This window comes from Taurulus bubalis (genome assembly GCF_910589615.1).
Source record: "Taurulus bubalis genome assembly, chromosome: 1".
In the NCBI taxonomy this organism is placed as follows: Eukaryota; Metazoa; Chordata; class Actinopteri; order Perciformes; family Cottidae; genus Taurulus; species Taurulus bubalis.
The window spans coordinates 19,552,471-19,562,589 of NC_136589.1; positions in this window are offsets into that span (position 1 = coordinate 19,552,471).

Below are 10,119 nucleotides of genomic sequence, written 5' to 3' on the forward strand. Positions count from 1 at the left end.
TGAAACAATACTGTGGATCTTATCCCATTTGATTCAGAAACCATCCCGGTGGAAAGGCTTGGTTGATGGTGCAGAGCTTCGATGTCATTAAGTGTGGCTTCAGCTGCAGGATATATAGACCCCTGCAGCAAAGCGCACTTCATAGTATTGCTCGGGCTTAATAATCATAGTCCCACAAAAACTTTGCCGCGTATCTCCTCCCACAGCGTTGCCAGCACATGCGTAAAAAATACATCAAAACGTGCGGCCTGATCGGGAATCGTGTGCTATGACTTTTCTAAGGGATTCGACCGGCCATTTTCCCGAAAAGTGCGAAAAACGGCGAGAAATTGTCCCATTCACTTGACTGGGGTTTCGGACTGAAGAGAGCAAAAAAACATACATCTTTGTGCCCACAGTGACTCGCCATAATTAATCGTAGAGAAATGATTTAAAGTTTAAAACGTTGACAAAAGTCTGGAGTTTATTTTCCCAACTGGGCATTTTTTGATAGCTAGCACAGTTTTCATGCAGTTATTGTTCAAGTTTAGGAAAATGTGGGAACCATTTCAGAGTTTACAATGGGTGTGTATGGGGCAGGTTAGAGCTGTGATGTCATCGCTAGAGCAGGAGGAGCTTTGTACTAACGAACCTTTTTGTATTTGTATTTTGCCATTCACTCCACAATATTGACTTTTGAGGCATAATTTATATATGAAAACGTTGGAAATATTGTACCGGTGGTACACATGCGTCGTAGAATCCAACAAATGTATACTGTTTAGTCAGCAAGCCTGAAAGCGACATGAAGACCGGCCAACTGCTCCATCAACCTCCATGTTAAGTCGGACCACAATTTTCTCTCATGACGGAAACGTGAGCACTTTACAAACAGAATTTACGCTTTCATTTATAAATCCTTACAAATATTTAAGTACACAGAAACGTTCTCAGAAGTCTTGTGCTTCTTATGATTGCGTTATTTTTGCGATGGGATCCACGGTTGTCTGTCAAATACAATAGTTTGAAAGGTTGTTTTCTCATTAAATCCACAGTCCAGTCTCCTGCTCTGTGACAGTGTCACAGCTGCTACCAATTAGCCAATCAAGCTGCCACCATGGCAACCGGTGACAGTGGGACAGGGGGCTTTTATGTCTACCTGTCTGTCTCTCTGTCTTCCCTTTCAACATAAAAGCCCCATGATTTAAGTGTATCTTAACATAAAGCTAAAATGAGGATTATTGTATTAAATAGAAAATAAATAGACAATTGTACACAATATAATGTTATGTAATCACGTGATATGTTGCAGCAAAGTGCTGTCCCATTCATATTTACACCATCAAGCCCTCACAGCTAATGTTGGCACATATACATATATATATATATATATATATATATATATACATATATATATATACATATATATATATATATATATATATATATATATATATATATATATATATATATATATATATATATATAGAGACGTCTTACGGCAGTAGTAGCCACACTTTCAAAATTTCTTGTGAAAGGCGAACTCAGGCGAACAAGAGAACTACAACTCCTTACAGCGGTAGTCAATATGTCATGCAGCATGCAGTATGCAGTATTTGTCTAACATTCATTCACACATCAATCATTCTACAGTAATAAAAGTGACCTTTATATACATACAATTACAAATCCCTCATAATATTCCTTATTAATTATCATATTTCATGCATTGTAATGTACACACAAACAACTCATTTTACATAGATGTGTAAGTTCAAATGTGACAAACTAAGCTTAAAAAACACTACAATTGTTAATGTGGTAAATGACTATTCTTGGTTGAAACGTCTGGTTTTTAATGAAATATCGACATAGGTGTATAGAGGCCAATTTCCACCAACTATCACTCCAGTGTTCTAATGGTACATTGTGTTTGCTCATCGCATAGAAGACTAATGGATGATTAGAAAACCCTTGAAAACCCTTGTACAATCATGTTAGCAGAGCTGAAAACAGTTATGCTGGTGTGAGAAGCCATACAACTGGCCTTCCTTTGAGCTAATTGAGTATCTGGAGCATCACATTTGTGGGTTCGATTAGTCTCAAAATGGCCAGAAAAAGATAACTTTCATGTGAAACTCGCCAGTCTATTCTTGTTCCTAGAAATGAAAGCTATTCCATGCCAGAAATTGCGAAGAAACTGAAAATGTCCTACAACGGTGTGTACTACTCCCTTCAGAGAACAGCACAAACGGGCTCTAACCAGAGTAGAAAGAGAAGTGGGAGGCCCCGGTGCAAGAAGACAAGTATATTAGAGTCTTTAGTTTGAGAAATAGACGCCTCACAGGTCCTCAACTGGCAGCTTCTTTTAATGGTACCCGTAAAACGCCAGATGCTGGCCTTCTAGGCAGAGTGGCAAAGAAAAAGCCATGTCTGAGACTGGCCAACAAAAAGAAAAGATTGATATGGGCAAAAGAACACAGACATTGGACAGAGGAAGATTGGAGAAAATGTGTTATGGACAGACAAATCAAAGTTTGAGGTGTTTGGATCATACAGAAGAACATTTGTGAGACGTAAAACAGGTGAAAAGATGCTGGCAGAGTGCCTGATGCCATCTGTCAAGCATGGTGGAGGTAATGTGATGGTCTGGGGCTGCTTTGGTGCTGGTAAAGTGAGAGATTTGTACAAGGTAAAAGGGATTTTAAATAAGGAAGGCTATCACTCCATTTTGCAACGCCATGCCATACCCTGTGGACAGCGCTTGATTGGAGCCAATTTCCTCCTACAACAGGACAATGACCCAAAGCACACCTCCAAATTATGCAAGAACTATTTGGGGAAGAAGCAGGCAGCTGGTATGCTGTCTGTAATGGAGTGGCCAGCGCAGTCACCAGATCTCAACCCCATTGAGCTGTTGTGGGAGCAGCTTGACCGTATGGTACGCAAGAAGTGCCCATCAAGCCAATCCAACTTGTGGGAGGTGCTTCAGGAAGCGTGGGTTGAAATTTCTACAGATTACCTCAAAAAATCAACAGCTAGAATGCCAAATGTCTGCAATGCTGTAATTGCTGCAAATGGAGCATTCTTTGACGAAAGCAAAGTTTAAAGAACAAAATTAATATTTCAAATAAAAATCATTATTTCTTTCTTTTTTTAACTTTTTATTTTGTATTTTCAACACAGAGCCATCCCTGACATCCAAATAAACAAACATAACAAAATAAATAGCAAACAATCAATACAGTAGTATTAGTATCAATAGTCCTAATGCGAGCACAAATGCCAAACCTTACATACATGAACCTCCACAACAACAAATACTCATTCATATTCACAACCATCTGCATCCACATACATATCCGCACAGCACCCCCGCATGTACCCTCCCATGCACACACTTCTACACATACACTCCACAAGGAGGGCTCAATGATAAGGGAGGGGAGGACTGATTTGCTAAATTAATTACAATTAAATGTAATTAAATGATATATACAGTAAATATATAAAATAAAATAAAATGTATAACTAAAGTAAAATATTGTAAAATAAAAGATATTGAAATTAAAAAGGAAAACGAAACTGACAATCATCTCCGGGCAGGATTTACAAATTGGCTTAGCAGTGGTGTTCTAGTGGTACATCTCGTTTTTGTTACCACAACCCTTCTCAGTTGTTCAAGCATCTAGGTACAGTGTAACCCCAGTCCATCTTCTAGTGAAGTAGGGATCCATTGTCATCTGTAGCTTTGCGGTCATGTTTTCCATTGTATGGACCTGTTTTAATCTCTGTCTCTACTGAGTTATGGTTGGTGGTTTTGTTTCCTTCCAGTTCACAGTTGTCATTTTCCTAGCGATCATTAAAAGTATACGCAAAATATACCTCAGATCGGTGTCCCCTAAATCTTTTGGTATAGACCCCAACACAAATATGAATGGATCTAAGGGTACCTCCACTTCGCTGATTTGATCTATTTCTGCTTTGATGTTTTTCTTGCACTACTGGACAGTCCCAAAAGATATGTGTGTGATCTCCTATTTTTCCACATTTTCTCCAACATAATGAAGCAGAAGGATCCTTTATTCCTTTATGACATTTGTTGCACAGATCTTCCCACGTTTTATCTCCAATCATAATATTTTAATTGTAATTGTCCTTGATGTTGAATGTATTTTGCATTTTGTCAGCTGTAGTAATCCTTCTATATATGTAGGAAACGTGGCTTTTAGTTGGAAAGCATTTTTCTGATATACTAATAAAATAGTCTTCCATTACATTAAGGTTTTCTCTGACTGTCTTTATGGTTTGTAATATAGTGTCTCATTTGAAGTTACCTATACAAGTCCTTTGATGGAAGTGTATGTTGCTCTTGCAGCTGGGAGAAGGATTTGAGTCCTGGGCCCTGTTTCTCGTACCTGGCAAAACAAAGTCAAGCAAATGTCCTAATCTCCAGTTTAAATTAGCGAGATGATTGACATCAGGCTATCTGGGTTTCTTCACGGCTGATCCGCGCTGAAACGGTCTCGTTAATTCTAGCCAGACGTTAGTCATCTGGATAAATGCGCGCGCCCGCTCCTCTTCAGAAGGGATAATAAGGGAGCACTGACACCACGATGTTCTAACAGTACAATGGCAAATAAACTCAGAGGAACCTCTTTTTATTTCTCTGCTGAGAAGCAGGAGATGATCATGAACCCATATGAGGAAGTCAATACCGTAGTCATTCACAGCAAATGAGTTGCGAATATTCCAAAGTTATTGCAACGTTGTTGCCGTGAATGCAACTATAACATTGCCCCCGCTGCCAGACATAAGCGTTGCAAATATATCAGACAAGTTAAATGCGTTAGTGTTGGGAAAATGTATCGGCAAATTTTAAGTGCTTCATCACCCAAATCAATCAGATTATATATACGAATTAATATATACTTAGGATATATGTACTGTATGCGCGTATGAATCATGTACTATACATGTGTATATATGTAACCACTGTGAGATGTCTTCTGCTTATATGACTCTCCTGAAGCTGCTTTGGTTCAACACCACATTCATGTGTCTGCATTCAAGACAAAGACAAAGGATACTTGTAACAGTCTGCTTCTTGACAAGAATCCTTTGTTACTGAGCAATAATACAGTATTTATACCGAATCAATACGTTGAACATTAAACAGTGATCGTACAGTGATTTCTTTTACATAATATAAAATAAATGAAACAGAACAGAAAATCTCTCTCTCTTAAAAACATGAGAAATACAAAACAAAACACCACCACAACAGAACAACATGCTGTACATACCTGCATTCAAGACAAGGACAAAGGACACTTGTAACACTTGTCTGCTTCTGTATAAAAAGACGACATTGTGTTAGCATCGCGCACTAGCGTCACGCTAGCATATGCTAACTACTAGCGACGTTAATGTTGACAATAAAACGAATAGTTTACAGAATACAAAACCAGGTGAATACAGTAACTTTACAACAACCAACACCCGCTCAACTCTCACATACTTTTATATTATTTACACAACTTTTCAACAGACATTCGGACATATTACCTTGACAAGAATCCTTTGTTACTGAGGCTTTCCCACAGTCCTTTGCGGTATATATACAGTGCAGGTACAAATTTACAACAGCAGATGGCACAGTCTTCCTTTTTTAGCTGGATTTATAATGCAACCTTTTCAACTATGTTACATATACATGTATGTGTAGATTACCATATAACTAGGAGTTTGAATATGTGTATGGGCGGATCAGTATGTATGTATTATTCATAATCAGAAATTCAATCAATTGAAGCAGTGAAAATAAATTGCGTGTGATTCTCTGTATTCTTATCACGATCAGCTTAATCATGTTCTACAATAATGATATGTATGGTGTACTATAAACACTGTCATATAATTATGAGTGCTTTCAACACACCCATAAGTTTCTGAAGCACTAAATAAACTTAAGAACAGCGGCTGGTAGTCTCTGTGAGATGGGCGATCAGCTGCGCTTGTATGATCAATGTCCGCGGCTCGAGAAGCTTTCGTAAATAAATTATTTATTGCCGGCAAAATCTATATCGCCGCGTACAGGAAGTCATGATGATGCAAAGGATGGATCCTGGCGATCTGAAAGAACTCTCTCCCTATAAAACTAATAAAACTAATATTGCTCCTTCATCAATGAGGAAGGGAGCTGCCTTTTTTGTCCGGTGGGAGTGTCCATCTTATCCAGTGAATTTCAGTAAGCCTGCCCGGGAGAAGGTTTACATTTTTGGCTGTGTTGCTATGGTGATTAATCTAAGCTTGCTTCGAGAAACCGAGAAAGCCAGACCTACGTCATCTTATCCTGACAATTAGCCCGCTAACTCAGTAAACCAGGTACGAGAAATGTATATACACATGTATAGTACATGATTCATACGCGCATACAGTACATATATCCTCATAAGTATATATTTATTCGTAAATATAATCTGATTGATTTGGGTGATGAAGCACTTAAAATTTGCCGATACATTTTCTCAACACTGACGCATTTAACTTGTCTGATATATTTGCGACGCTTATGTCTCACAGCGGGGTCGATGTTAAAGTTGCGTTCACGGCAACAACGTTGCAATAACTTTGGAATATTCGCAACTCGTTTGCTGTGGATGACTACGGTATTGACTTCCTCATATGCCTTCATGATCATCTTCTGCTTCTCATTAGAGAAATAAAAAGAGGTTCCTCTGAGTTTATTTGCCATTGTACTGTTAGAGCATCGTGGTGTCGGTGCTCGATTATTATCCCTTCTGAAGAGGAGCGGGCGCGCGCATTTATCCAGATGACTGACGTCTGGCTAGAATTAACGAGACCGTTTCAGCGCGGATCAGCCGTGAAGAAACCTAGATAGCCTGATGTCAATCATCTCGCTAATTTAAACTGGAGATTAGGACATATGCTTGACTTTGTTTAGCCAGGTACGAGAAAAAGGGCCCTGGTCATTTCCAATCCATGCCACTGTAGCTGTTAGTTGTTCTGCCCAGTAATATAATTTAAGATTTGGTAGGCCCAGGCCTCCTTTATCTTTGGGCAGAAGCAATGTTTTGAGCCTTATCCTGGGTCTTTTATTCTGCCAAATGAATTTTGAGATTAGTTTATTTAACATGTTAAAGGTGGAAACCGGTACTGCCACAGGTAGGGAATGAAACAAAAAGAGGAGTCTAGGTAACACATTCATTTTCACCGTCTCCGCTCTACCAAATAATGAGAGAGGAAGGATTTCCCAACGTGTCATGTCATTTTTTTATTTGTTTGATTAACTTATTATAATTGGCATTAAAGAGCTGTGTGGAGCTAGGTGTACTATTAATTCCCAAATATCGAAATCCTTGTTTTGACCAGTGAAAGGAAACATCCTCATTCAGCTGTGTAGGCTAAATTCCAGATATCATCATCGCATCTGATTTGTTCTCATTAATTGTTTCATTAAAAAGCAGAATGTCATCTGCAAATAGAGCTATTTTATGGTCTGTTCCACTTTCGTCCACTATTCCTTGAATTTGTATAATTTGACGTATAGCTTTTGCTAGAGGTTCAATACTATGCACAAAGAGGACGGGTGACAGTGAATCCCCCTGTCTCACGCCCCTCTCCACCTTGACAAATTCTGAGCAGTGACCATTCACTCTGACTTTTGATCTTGGGTCTCTGTATAGCAAGTTGATCCAGGTAACAAATTCTTCTCCGAAGCCCATCTCTATCAATGTTTGTTCCAGGAATAACCAGTCAACTCTGTCAAATGTTCAGCATCTAAGCCGAGAAGCATTGAATGTTGTCTATTTCTTGACGCTATTGATTGTAAATTTAGAGCTTTTCTTATGTTGTTTGTTCCTTGACGGCCAAGGATGAATCCTGTTTGGTCTGGTTTTATTCATTTTTTTATATATTTTTGGGTTCTGGCAGCCACGATGGAGGTCAGGATTTTTATAGTCTACGCATAAGAGGCTTATTGGGTCTTGACTATATTTTCTATTCATTTTGCAACTTATTTGATAAATAAAAGTGTGAGTTTTCATGGAAAACACGAAATTGTCTGGGTGACCCCAAACTTTTGAACGGTAATGTGTATATATATATGTTTCCCGTTTTTGTAGAATTTGTAAACACAGACATCATAAGTAATTTCTTATACTTCATCTTGTTCATCGAATCATTTTATTATCTATATTATTATGAAATCTCTTGCTTTAGTATTTTATAAAGGTAAAGTGGGATTATGTCAAACACCGCCCCCTGGTGTTCGGCTGTGTCTACATGAGGACTGCAGGACACAGCGCCCCCTGGTGTTCGGCTGTCTTTCGGGCTGCTGGGGGATTTCCTGGGCGGAAGCAGCGGAGGGGGTTTCCAGTGTGATCAGACCAGAACTCCCCTCTGGATCTCTGAACTGGATCCCAGTGACTTCTCCCTCACAAACACTCAGGACCGACAGAACTCAGAACCTGAACCCGAACCATGAGGAGTCCGCCTGAGGCCCGGAGTCTCCGAGGCAGCGGCAGCTTGACGGTTTGAATCCCGGACAGAGTCCGACCGCGAAGGAGCTGCTGAGGAGCTGTGGCCTGCAGAGGAGATTCATGTGAGTCAGGAGAACCGGAGGAGAACCTCGGGAGAACCCGACATGTTAGCTGTTTTTGGTAGCTCAACACAACATATGCTGCAGCTAGGTCTGTGTGTGTCTGTGTGTGTGTGTGTGTGTGTGTGTGTGTGTGTGTGTGTGTGTGTGTGTGTGTGTGTGTGTGTGCCTGTGTGTACATGTGTGTGTCTGTGTGTGTGTGTGAACATGTTAGTGTTTGTCTGTCTGTGTGTGTGTGTGTGTCTGTGTGTGTCAGAACCATCGATACTTGATGAAGACGTTTAAAGAGGTTTATTTTTTTGTATTACTTAATATTTTATTTAGGTATTTTCTATAGTTTAACAAGAAATACATCCTTCAAAAGTAAGAAAGAATACAATATATACATTTGAATATATATACCATGAATCTGGCCATAAAGAATAAAAAGAATCAGTCATTTCAAAGCTTTACCAGAAAGAGCAGAGGAGCTTCCGCAACATATATCAAGGCGATGGGAGAAAGAACTAGAAGAAGAAATACCAGTCAGCAATGGGAGAATGTGTGTGAAACCGCGTTTTCTACTTCCGGTTCTATGTACTGGCGTGAATTTGGCTGGAAGAACCTTGTTCGTTTCTTTACCCGTAAAACAAAAACATACTTAACTACATCAAACCATATATGCTGGAGAGATTGTGGGGAGGGACAGCAAACCTCCAGCATATCTTCTGGGGCTGCCCCAAAATACTAATATTCTGGGTGAGCACTTGGACAATTATGCAACATATCCTGGGGTAGCAGATTCTATTCACGTCCAAATCACTTTATTTGGCGGATCTACCAGAAGGAATAACAGGAAATGACAGGTACCTCCTGAAAATATTAACACTAGCAGCAAAAAAAGCAATCACTCGTAACTGGTTACAAACCGACGAACCCTCAACAGAAAACTGGACTGGAATAATTAAAGAAATCTCACGAGATGGAAAGAACGACCTTCCTTCTGAGACTGAGAAAGGGCAAACACATACATTGGCAGGTGACTCGCCCTCCCTAACCTCACGGGTTTCTGGATTGTGTTGGCTCTAGAGGCTCAGTATCTCTTAACAAGACAAGCACCATGTTTCACCTAGATGCTATAAGTTCAAACCTAAGTTAAAGAAACCCTGTGAATAGAACTCTTTGAATATATTTTTTAACGACGTTTGAAGACATGTAAAGAGGGTTGAAGACGTGTAAAGACGTTTAAATAGGGTTGAAGAGGGTCGAAGAGGGTTGAAGACGTTTGAAGACGTGTAAAGAAATCATCTGTTGTGCGCGTGTTTCTTTACCTTCTGGGGGATTTTTGTCCGTTCATATACTTTCAGGTTTCAACCTTTTATTAAACTGTTTCTACAATGAAAGCCGATCAAACCCACTGAACCATCCAGACCTCAGGTGGTCTGGTTCAGGTCCCGACATCCTCAGGTCCTCATTTTTTAATTTTAATGTTATTTTAAGCACACAAGACATGTCTGTATATTAAACATGAGACTAAT